Here is a 13,413-nt window from a genome sequence, read left to right as displayed (position 1 = left end):
TAACATTTCTAACCAGTTGTTCAAATTCCTGTTCTAAACTGACTTCCCCATTCTTAATCCTTTTGTACCACGCTCTCTTTTTACCTATAAACTTCATCAAATCCTTTGTTATCCACTTTGGGTCATTAGTATTCGAGTGATACCGACATTAAAGACAAGGATACATATAGAGCATGTACAGTACACAGCTCTTGCCAACCCTGCCAAACTGTCTAAAGTCAACACCCATCATTATTATCACCACCACCCATGTCATCTGCCTTTCTTGAACAATGGGATAATGTAGGAGATGAGTCTTTTTTTTTCTGTGTTCAGTGACATTGGTTCTGATGTATGTAGCATAAATGAACCGAGCGTTAGCAGCTCTCATGGTGGTGTTACTAGGCGAAGATCTGCTGTCTCAGCAACACACCCTACCAGTGTATCCAGCCATAAGGACACTGACGACAGTGTGGCCTCCACTTCAACTTTCCAGGGTCCGCATACTATACAATGTAAAAGAGCTTTATCTCCTGGCCAACAGAGATAACTTACTCTTGCTTTTTTAAGAGTATCATGAAAATTATGACACTAGAGATTAGTGGAATAGAAGAGCTATGGGTGTTGCATGGACATGAGCAGCACTCTTATATACTATAGATGATATTTCAGTAATGTTCCCAGCTTTGGTTTTAAGTGAGTTTATTATGGATATAATGTCTGTTGGACTAACTGGTAAAAGGAGTAGAGAGTAGGAATAGCTGCCAGTGAAATATGTAGTAACGTATCTGGGTCTCTTGAATTGTACTGGCATTTTTTACTAGATTTTCTTGGATTTTACTTTATGACCAATTCATAAAAAGAAGCCAATAAATTCAGTTATCGATTGTTGCAAGTGTGTAACCATCCTTTATTGAGTTTTATCTGCTTATGTGATTGTTGCTTAGACCCTAGGATGTTAGAGATGGATTTCTGTCTGCTTTTTGTATTTTCTTCTGCTTCTTTGAATCTACTCTCATAAAAGAAATGTATGGCTTTTCTTCTTATTATAGATTGATAATCAAAATAAGCATTGATGAGTATCTCTTAAAATTCTTTTGTAACTAGGCCAATCCTAAGTTTTTTTCATATACCCGTTTCTTGTTAATTGCTTTAAGTATGCCACCTATCTTGAGGTTATCTTGAGATGATTTCGGGGCTTTTTTAGTGTCCCCACGGCCCGGTCCTCGACCAGGCCTCCACCCCCAGGAACACCCAGGTACCTATTTTACTGCTAGGTAACAGGGGCATAGGGTGAAAGACACTCTGCATATTGTTTCTCGCCGGCGCCTGGGATCGAACCCAGGACCACAGGATCACAAGTCCAGCGTGCTGTCCGCTCGGCCGACTGGCTCAACCTATGAGCCAAGGGTTGTTTTATCTTTTGCCAGTTACTTGCTTGGTGAGTACAAGACAGTGTGTGTTGTAGGGGCTTACAGTTTTGGAGAGGAAGATGTCGATTAAGGAATTTTGTGTAATATTGAGTTCAGAGTCCCAGTTTATAGTCACCAGGTCAATGGCTGCTCTTGGATCTCCATGTAATGGGCCAACACTCCTGTACACGACTTCCCATTTAATAAAAGTAACATAAATATATTCAAAATGAGTTATGGGTAATTATCATCTGCGAATAGGGCCACCGACCTGTGAACGTTAAGTAGTTAATGTTTGAGAGCAGAGGCTTCACCTGTCATCGGCAGCAGTACTGACCTCCAGTAGGGGCGCCAGGCACCACACCCACGCTACCGTTGCATCGCTGAACGACCTGGTGTGTGAGGAAGGCCAGTATGAGATATGAGGCAGCCGTCAGTGTCAGAGGCAGCAGCAGCAGCAGCAGCTGGGTGAGGCATCCGCCACCCTCAACTTGTTTACATGGAGTAGCACTACCGCGCCATCTGTCCTTCCTCTGTTCCAACACCCGCTACCCCTCCAACAACCACTACCCTCTAATACCCACTACCCCTCCAACACCCACTTTCCTCCAATAACCACTACCTTCCAACACCCACTACCCTCCAACAAACACTATTCTCCAACAACCGCTATCCTCCAACACCCACTAACCTCCAACAACCACTATCCTCCAACAAACACTACCATCCAACAACCACTACTCCCCAACAACAACTACCCTCCAATAACCACTATCCTCCAACACCCACTATCCTCCAACACCCACTATCCTCCAACACCCACTATCCTCCAACAACCACTACCCTCCAACGCCCACTATCCTCCAACAACAACTACCATCCAACAACCACTACCCTCCAATACTCACTACCCTCCAACAACCACTATCCTCCAACAAACATTACCATCCAACAACCACTACTCCCCAACAACAACTACCCTCCAATAACCACTATCCTCCAACACCCACTACCCTCCAACACCCACTATCCTCCAACAACCACTACCCTCCAACACTCACTATCCTCCAACAACCACTATCCTCCAACAACCACTACCCTCCAACACCCACTACCCTCCAACACCCACTACCCTGCAACACCCACTACCTTCCAACAACCACTATCCTCCAACAACCACTACCCTCCGACACCCACTACCCTCCAACACCCATTACCCTCCAACAACCACTACCCTCCAACACCCACTATCCTCCAACAACCACTACCCTATAACAACCACTACCCTCCAACAACCACTACCCTCCAACACCCACTCTCCTCCAACAACCACTACCATCCAACAACCACTACCCTCCAACACCCACTACCCTACAACACCCACTACTCCAACACCCACTACCCTCCAACACCCACTATCCTCCAACAACCATTACCCTCCAACACCCACTACCCTCCAACAACCACTATCCTCCAACAACCATTATCCTCCAACACCCACTATCCTCCAACAACCATTACCCTCCAACACCCACAACACTCTAACACCCACTACCCTCCAGCTCCCACTATCCTCCAACACCCACACTATCATCCAACAACCATTACCCTCCAACACCCACTACCCTCCAACAACCACTATCCTCCAACAACCACTACCCCTCCAACAACCACCATCCTCCAACAACCACTACCCTCCAACACGCACTACCCCCCAGCAACAACTTCTCTTCAACACCCACTATCCTCCAACAACCATTACCCTCCAACACCCACTATCCTCCAACAAATACTACCCTCCAATAACCACTATCCTCAAACACCCACTATCCTCCAGCAACCACTACTCCCCAACACCCACTACCCTCCAACACCCACTATCCTCCAACACCCACTACTTTCCAACACCCAGTACCCTCCAACAACCACAATCCTCCAACAACCAATACCCTCCAACAACCACTACCCTCCAACACCCACTATCCTCCAACACTCACTACCCTCCAACACCCACTACCCTCCAACAACCACTATCCTCCAACAACCACTACCCTCCAACACCCACTACACTCCAACACCCACTATCCTCCAACACCCACTACCCTCCAACACCCACTACCCTACAACAACCACCACCCTCCAACAACCACCACCCTCCAACAACCACTACCCTCCAACAACCATTACCATCCAACAACCACTACCCTCCAACACCCACTACCCTCCAACAACCACTACCCTCCAACAACCACCACCCTCCAACAACCACTACCCTCCAACAACCACTACCCTCCAACAACCACCACCCTCCAACAACCACTACCCTCCAACAACCACCACCCTCCAACAACCACTACCCTCCAACAACCACTACCCTCCAACAACCACCACCCTCCAACAACCACCACCCTCCAACAACCACTACCCTCCAACAACCACCACCCTCCAACAACAATTACCCTCCAACAAACTCTACCCTCCAACACCAACTACCCTCCAACAACCACCACCCTCCAACACCCACTACATTCCAACAACCACTACCCTCCAACACCCACTACCCTCCAACAACCACTACCCTCCAACAACCACCACCCTCCAACAACCACTACCCTCCAACAACCACTACCCTCCAACACCCACTACCCTCCAACACCCACTACCCTCCAACAACCAACCCCCTTCAACAACCACTACCCCTACCCTCCAACAACCACCACCCTCCAACAACCACCACCCTCCAACAACCACCACCCTCCAACAACCACTACCCTCCAATAACCACCACCCTCCAACACCCACTACCCTCCAACACCTACTACCCTCCAACACCTACTACCCTCCAACACCCACTACCCTCCAACACCCACTACCCTCCAACAACCACTACCCTCCAACACCCACTACCCTCCAACACCCACTACCCTCCAACAACCACTACTCTCCAACAACCACTACCCTCCAACAACCATTACCATTCAACAACCACTACTCTCCAACAACCACTACCCTCCAACAACCACTACCCTCCAACAACCACCACCCTCCAACAACCACTACCCTCCAACAACCACTACCCTCCATCAACCACCACCCTCCAACAACCACTACCCTTCAACAACCACTACCCTCCAACAACCACTACCCTCCAACAACCACCACCCTCCAACAACCACCACCCTCCAACAACCACCACCCTCCAACAACCACTACCCTCCAACAACCACCACCCTCCAACAACAATTACCCTCCAACAAACTCTACCATCCAACACCAACTACCCTCCAACAACCACCACCCTCCAACACCCACTACCCTCCAACAACCACTACCCTCCAACACCCACTACTTTCCAACAACCACTACCCTCCAACACCCACTACCCTCAAACAACCACTACCCTCCAACAACCACCACCCTCCAACAACCACTACCCTCCAACAACCAACCCCCTTCAACAACCACTACCCTCCAACAACCACTACCCTCCAACAACGACCACCCTCCAACAACCACCACCCTCCAACAACCACTACCCTCCAATAACCACCACCCTCCAACACTCACTACCCTCCAACACCTACTACCCTCCAACACCCACTACCCTCCAACACCCACTACCCTCCAACACCCACTACCCTCCAACAACCACCACCTTCCAACACCCACTACCCTCCAACACCTACTACCCTCCAACACCCACTACCCTCCAACACCCACTACCCTCCAACAACCACTACCCTCCAATAACCACCACCCTCTAACAACCATTACCATCAAACAACCACTACCCTCCAACATCCACTACCCTCCAACAACCACCACCCTCCAACAACCATTACCATCCAACAACCATTACCATCCAACAACCACTACCCTCCAACACCCACTACCCTCCAGCACCCACTACCCTCCAACAACCACTACCCTCCAACACCCACTACCCTCCAGCACCCACTACCCTCCAACAACCAACCCCCTTCAACAACCACTACCCTCCAACAACCACTACCATCCAACAACGACCACCCTCCAACAACCACCACCCTCCAACAACCATTACCCTCCAACACCCACTACCCTCCAACACCCACTACCCTCCAACAACCATTACCCTCCAACACCCACTACCCTCCAACAACCACTACCCTCTAACAACCATTACCCTCCAACACCCACTACCCTCCAATAACCACTACCCTCCAACACCCACTACCCTCCAACAACCATTACCCTCCAACACCCACTACCCTCCAACACCCACTACCCTCCAATAACCACTACCCTCCAACACCCACTGCCCTCCAACAACCATTACCCTCCAACACCCACTACCCTCCAACACCCACTACCCTCCAACACCCACTACCCTCCAACAACCATTACCCTCCAACACCCACTACCCTCCAACACCCACTACCCTCCAACAACCATTACCCTCCAACACCCACTACCCTCCAACAACCACTACCCTCCAACAACCATTACCCTCCAACACCCACTACCCTCCAATAACCACTACCCTCCAACACCCACTACCCTCCAACAACCATTACCCTCCAACACCCACTACCCTCCAACACCCACTACCCTCCAATAACCACTACCCTCCAACACCCACTGCCCTCCAACAACCATTACCCTCCAACACCCACTACCCTCCAACACCCACTACCCTCCAACAACCATTACCCTCCAACACCCACTACCCTCTAATAACCACTACCCTCCAACACCCACTACCCTCCAACAACCATTACCCTCCAACACCCACTACCCTCTAACACCCACTACCCTCCAACACCCACTACCCTCCAATAACCACTACCCTCCAACAACCACCACCCTCCAACAACCACTACCCTCCAACACCCACTACCCTCCAACACCACTGACAGAATTTACTGTAAACTGATAGATTTTACATTTGGTCAAATCTATTTGTGGGGCCTGACGGCCGAGTGGACAGCGCTCGGTATTCGTAGTACTATGGTTTCAGGTTCGATCCCCGGCGGAGGTGGTAACAAATTGGCATTTCCTGGAGTTTCCTTCCTGGAGTTTCTTTCACTCCAGGAAGCAGCCCGTAGCAGATGTCTAACTTCCAGGTACCCATTTACAGCTAGGTGAACAGGCATCGGTGTGAAAGAAACTCTGCCCACTTGTTTCCGCCTCCGTCGGGGATCGATCCCTGGACCCTGGGACTACGAATCCCGAGCGCTGTCCACTCAGCTGTCAGGCCAACCGTCACACATACACACACATGTGTGTGTGTGTGTTAGAGTGAAATGGATGTAATAGTAGACATAATAGAAGAAAATAGGTTGGTTAGAAAAGCTAATAGCTTTATTCATATAGTATTTACAGAGCATATATACTTGTTTACTGAGCATGACCTAGGAGGACGAAAGTCAGTGAATATGGGATATTCTCAATATAATGTTCAAGGGAGTGCATGTTTTCTATTTCACAAAGTTTACACATGGTGTATTCGACATTCTTAAGAGGTTACGAGGTTGGTCTTGATCTTTAGGTGGTCACTGTTGGGGGAAAAGTCATCAGTAGGATCTCTGTGGCAATAAAAAATGTGTACAGATAAAAAAACGTTTCATCATACATTCGACAAAAGTATTGATAGAAGCACTCGCTTGCAACACTCCGTCCTGTGTTTGTCGACATTGTTCACTTGACACGTCCTCGAGGGCTTCGTTACGTCAGGAGATTTGAGACAATATAGGGTAGGAAAGATATTTAAGAAATTACAGAGAAGTATTTAGAAGACAGTACCAGAGAGGCAGTAGACACAGTAAAGGTAGGAATTATAGAAGTAGATATTAGTGATTAAATACTAGGCTTTCATGAGAAGCAGCAGGGAGGAGTTAGTAATAAGATTCGCAGCAGGAAGTGACGCAGCCCGGGCCTAGGAGCAGTGGGCCTCATGGTAAGGAATAATGGGGAGGATGGTAGGGAAAAGTATAAGGTGAAGTGAGCAGGTGAGAAAACAGGTAAGCCTATAGGGGAGGCAGCAGGAGATGAGGCAATAGGTGAGGCATTAGATGAGGTCAGACTTAATATGTAGGACTGTTGCGTGCGACTCCAGCTGCACTTCAGAAGGCCGCAGGAACTTCATTCATCGCGTAGTTTTTAGGCTGTCAACTCGGTGCCATTATTCACCAGCTCAAGCCTGGCCACTAACAAAATTGAAGCAATACACCATCGTAACCATACATCAAGTGAGAAAATGAAGGGGGAGAAGAGAGTGTTTTCTTAGTTTAGTTCATTTATTATGCACCCCATACCCATCTTGTGGGCGGTTGTGGAAAGGGTTACAGTCACATAATGGGCTCAGGGACTGAACCCCATAATTCATTTAGCTAAGCAAGTTACAATCTTGATGAGCTAGTTACAAAATTCAATACACTTCGTCACATCATCAATGGATTAGAGATCGACCACAAGTACAGTTTCTAAATTAAGCAACTGACATATGTGGAGAACTAGTGTCACAATTGACATGTTTGTCCTGCACACCGCCCCCCATCCAGTGGGCAGGTTACAATCACTTACTACCTACAGTTAGCAAACTGGGGATATTTGGACTAAGATTTCTGGTAGCAGATCATTTTGAGGGAAATATTTACACAACTCTGTAACATTTGTTATAGAATTGTCTCTGAATTCACGTATCTTTTCGCACTCCATCACGTAGTGACGGAGGGTGTGCGAATAATTTTGTTGACACAGTTTACATTTGGTCAGGTCTACATCAGCAGATAATGAGAATTCCCAGAGATACTTGTAACCGAGTTTAAGCCGAGCAGTAGTAACATCTAGAAGTCTGCTGATTTTATTGGATGCTCCATAGATGTGTGGCTCTTCTTGCATGATAGTATGATGATAGATCATAGATCAAGTTTGGAGACTTGTACACATTTCAGTGTAAGAAGCAAGGCAAATAGTTTGGTCTGAAATGTAGAGGCCCAGTTGTTTAGACGGATTCCCCACTCAAAATATAAGCCATCGCTCATTGTCAGGATAACTGCACTTCCAGCTGCAACCGTGGGGCGGTGTAGGGAACCATCAGTGTATATGATTTGAGAGAGAGAGAGAGAGAATGCTCTGTGGAGAGAGTATCAATATGGCTTAAGGCGTTGAGCTTTGCCTCAAGACGAAGCTTGGGCTGATCTCTAATTTGTTTCTTGGGTGGAAAGGGAGGGATTAAAATTGGAAAGGGTGTAATCTCCCACGGTGCAGGAAAATGCCATTGTTATCTCTCTTGATACAAATGATAAATCTGATACATTCAGAGTTCAGTTCAAGTTTTAGTTATCCATTTGGAACAATGCTGACCTTCAATACAGAAATTTTGGAGGCTTTCTGTGCAAGGGTTAGGATGAGCTAACCTAGGCATTTGTATACCAATTTGACAGTTAATTTCAGTAACACGATCAACAACGCTCGGAATATTAAGTTCCTTTCTCATGTTAAGTATCGTTGTGGTACGAAGGCATCCAAGGATTAACTTCAAGGCTTCGTTCTGCAAATTTTCAAGCCCTCCAAGCTTTCTTTCAGGCATCAAAGCAAGTAGAGGTGCAGCATAATCCACTAAAGATCTGACGAATGCAAGGAACATCATTTTGACAATTCTGACATAGGCACCATAGCCTGAGTGATAACCTGCAACAGCCTTGAGAGCTCTGAGGCTCTCTCTTTATACTAACGACAGAGTCTGAATACAACAAGAGCGTGCAATGGCACCTCGAGGCCAAGGTATTTGAATCTGTTTACATAGTCAAGCTGGGAGCTATCAGACAGTTGCATCTTGCGAACAGCCCCTCCCTGCCTGGATGGGCACCGATTTAGTATTTTTATTTTCTCTGCTGAGATGACTAAACCTAGGTCCTGACATGAGTCTAATACAGAGTTAAGAGTGTTCTGGGTGTTAGCATGCCAAGTGGCGTGTATCATTATATTATCAGCAGAGATACGAAAAGTAAGATTATAAGGCAAAATTGAAGTGATATATTGTCTTGGTCAGAAATAGAAATAGCGACAGGAGAGGGACAGGCAGAAATATTGAACAAATCTAAACCGGATGTATTGATCTAATGGACATTGCAAGTTTCTGACAGCGTTTGGCACCATACACTACATAAGAAACTTAAAGTAGGAATCTCAGACAGTTTCACAAGTAATAAGTAGCTTTCCTCAAGAATTAACTCTAAAGGCTGTCCAGAATGGAGCAGTCTGAAAATTAGTCACTGCTGCGTATCGCATCGAAGTTAACACGAGAAGTATTATGTGATACTTCAAGACCACTGCAGGACAATATGATGCTCCAGGTTCACTGCAAATCCCGTGAACACCGCAAATTCCAGGTTCACAGCAAATCTTATGCAATTCCCAGCAACACCTTCTAACCTTCCTCAACTCCCTGCTGCATTCGTCAGCTTCCAGCCACATCTCTCAGCCTACCTCAACAACAAGCCACACCTCTCAGCTTCCCTCAACTACAAGCCACACCACTCAGCTTCCCTCAGCTACAAGTCACACCTCTCAGCTTCCCTCAGCTACAAGTCACACCTCTCAGCTTCCCTCAGCTACAAGTCACACCTCTCAGCTTCCCTCAGCTACAAGTCAGACCTCTCAGCTTCCCTCAGCTACAAGCCACACCTCTCAGCTTCCCTCAGCTACAAGCCACACCTCTCAGCTTCCCTCAGCTACAAGCCACACCTCTCAGCCTCCCTCAGCTACAAGCCACACCTCTCAGCCTCCCTCAGCTACAAGCCACACCTCTCAGCCTAGCTCAGCTACAAGCCACACCTCTCAGCCTCCCTCAGCTACAAGCCACACCTCTCAGCCTAGCTCAGCTACAAGCCACACCTCTCAGCCTCCCTCAGCTACAAGCCACACCTCTCAGCCTAGCTCAGCTACAAGCCACACCTCTCAGCCTAGCTCAGCTCCCGTGCACCGACCTGCCCTTGTTCTTTGCTGACATTTGTATCTCCAGTTTTTACTTCTAACCGGAGTCGGTTTTTCCTCCTTATGCCACTGCATCCCTGTGGCAGCGCTGCATCCCTGTGGCAGCGCTGCATCCCTTTGGCAGCGCTGCATCCCTGTGGCAGCGCTGCATCCCTGTGGCAGCGCTGCATCACTGTGGCAACGCTCTGTGTCTATGGCAACGCTGTACCTGCGGCATCGCTGCATTTTATATTATATATATTGTAACATACGATTATGTTACGTTATTGGGTAGATTAGATACGCAGTACACACAGAAATCACACTAACATGATATATCAAATGAACAAATCCACAAGGGCCGTGACGAGGATTCGAACCTGCGACCGGGAGCATCCCAGACACTGCCTTAATCGACTGAGCTACGATAGGGTTAAAAAGAGTTGAAACCGAAGTTCTACTGAACTTACTGGATCCCGCAGCCTCTCCGAGGCACAAACCAGGGTTTTACACAACTCCAGGGATACAGGGTTTGATGTATCATGTTACTGTGATTTTTGTGTGTAATGATGTAAGGGCGAAGAGGGAGAACGGCCTATTGACATAGCTCGAGTGCAGGGGGGTGATTATCAAATCACCTCAATTTGATTTGATAAAATGCTATGTCCAAGATTACCATCAAAGTGCCGGCGGGGAAGTGGTTCAAATAGCTTCGGCTATCACTTCCTTATGTCCGGTCGTGATGGTCAAGCGGATTAAGGCGTCCTGTACATACCAGTTGCGTTGCTCCTGGCAGTATGGGTTCGAGTCACTTCTAGGGTGTTAGTTTTCAGTTGCATATAGTCCTGGGGACCATTCAGGCTTGTTCGTATATATATATATATATATATATATATATATATATATATATATATATATATATATATATATATATATACATACACACATTCATTGAACAGCCACTAGCACGTATAGCGTTTCAGGCAGGTCCTTAATCCTAAGTTCCCCGGAATACGACCCGTCAAATTTTTTAACAACCAGGTACCCATTTTACTTGTGGGTGAACAGAGGCTACAGTTAAGGATTGATGCCCAGTAATTCCTCCCCGGACAAGATACGAACCCAGGACAAAGCGCTCGCGAAACACCAGATGAGTGTCTTACCACTGCACCACGGGAACGCCGCATTTCTGCGGCACCCTTGTACCCCTGTGAAAACACGGTACCTGTGGCAACCCGGTACCTATATGACAACATGGCATCTTTATGGAAACACCGTTTACCACAAAGGTACCGCGCTGCCACAAAGACAACACGGTACCTTTGCGGCAACGCAGTATTCCCATACCTTTCTGGCAACATGGTACCTTTGAGGTAACGCGGTTCATCTGCGGTAACACTTTGGCAACGCTGTATCTTTGGTAACGCATTACCTCTGGTAACGTTCCTCATCTTGCTCCCATTCACACACTATCTTGCTCTGAGGACGACTGGACTGGCTCGAAAACGCGTTCAGCATTCTTTAATTTTTCAATTTGTTTTTTCCGCACTACTATATTCCCATCACAAACAATCAATATATTACCAAACATTCTGGTTGATAAACCCATTTCTTCCTTTACACATGCAGTATGATATCAAGTGTGTAGCGAGTAGATTATCCCAATAATATACTCGCTCCAAATGCATTGTTGATATTCCTGTCAACCTTTGGAGATGAATGAGGTGAGGCGTTTGGACCTCCATATCCTTTATTGGGATAATCTACTCGCTACAAGTGTATACACAAATACTTTTATGGCTAAGTACACAGACATAAATTACAATAGACACCCAGACAAATCAACAAAGAGTATCAATCTTGGTGCAATATTCTTATATTTCTCCCGAATATCATCAATCTTTCCGTTGTGACTCAACCAGGTTATTTACTTGATTTACCTGAAGGCCACTAACCCTAGTAGCCTCGACGAGGACAGGAAGCCGGCGGCTTGTCGAAGGTCCCCCTTGCCTTCATGATCTTTTCCAGGTATATTTTAAAACTCAACACAGTTTTGGTAGGTACGGCTTCTGCAGGTAGGCGGTTCCATGGTTCAATAATAAAATAATTGATTGTGTCGGGAGACAGGAAACCAGAGTGTATTCATACAGGTTTGGCTTTTATCGAGGTCCTCCCCCCTCCCCCTCCATGGCCGAATTACTGACCCCACCCCAGGATGCAACCCCACAACAAGCTGAATAACTCCAGAGTACCTACTCACTGCTAGATGAACAAAGGCATTAGGTGAAAGGAAATGTGCCCGACCATTTCTGTCCCGCCCGCGATTAATAACCCTGTAGGTGAAAAAGCATCTCCTGTTCTCAGTCCTACATTTTGGCTTGTTGAGCTTGAAACCGTTGCTACTTGTTTGTGTTACATCTGACCTTCTGAAGAAAAATATTCGGATCAACATCTTCTAACTTGTTCAGTATTTTAAAAGTTTCAATGAGATCCGCCCTGTCATGCATGGTTTGCAGTGTTGTTAGCCCTGTGGCCTTCAACCGCTCCTGATACGAGAGATGACTTAGCTCTGGAATAACTTTGTTGCCCGGTGATGTACCTTCTCCAAGGCAGCTATATGTCCTGAAAATGAGGTCTCCATTCTTGGATACAGTAAACCAGGTGGGGGGCGCACCTTGAATCATTATCTTTTTTTCCTTGAAGTCAAAAGTACGTTTGATTATCCCAAGAGTTTGGTTAGCTTTTCTGACTGCGCTGCCCGCCTGTTGTGCAACTTTTAATGAGTGGTGGATTTTGACTCCAAGGTACATTCTTTCATTAATCTGCTGTAATGTAATGCTATTAATTAGGTGGTCATGGCGTGGGTTGTTATGCCCCACATGCATGATCTTGCATTTGACGATATTAAAAAGCATTTGTCAGTTTTCTGACAATTTGCGGAGTTCATTTAGATCTCATTGTAAGGCTTCAATATCATTATCATTTCCCACTTTACCATAAAAAGATACATTTGTTTCTTTTCATTTGTTTAATTTGTTCAGAAACAATCCTTATCTTGTCCTTA

At 46.7% G+C, this 13,413-nt stretch overlaps 1 protein-coding gene across 4 annotated transcripts in view; it reads right to left on the bottom strand.

Moving 5' to 3' along the window:
- Positions 1-1,903, bottom strand: part of LOC123755348 (phosphatidylinositol 4-phosphate 3-kinase C2 domain-containing subunit alpha) — a 232,027-nt gene extending 230,124 nt beyond the window's left edge. The window contains exon 1 of one of the 4 annotated variants that reach the window (XM_045737887.2): positions 1,663-1,903. The gene's annotated coding sequence lies outside the window, so the exon portion shown is untranslated. The remainder of the gene's footprint in view (positions 1-1,662) is intronic. The other 3 variants (XM_045737888.2, XM_069327888.1, XM_045737889.2) reach the window with 3 other exon arrangements.
- Positions 1,904-13,413: the final 11,510 nt, after the last annotated feature.

Source organism: Procambarus clarkii, chromosome 20 (assembly GCF_040958095.1).
Source record: "Procambarus clarkii isolate CNS0578487 chromosome 20, FALCON_Pclarkii_2.0, whole genome shotgun sequence".
Taxonomy (NCBI): Eukaryota; Metazoa; Arthropoda; class Malacostraca; order Decapoda; family Cambaridae; genus Procambarus; species Procambarus clarkii.
This window is presented reverse-complemented; position numbering and strand designations above follow the sequence as displayed.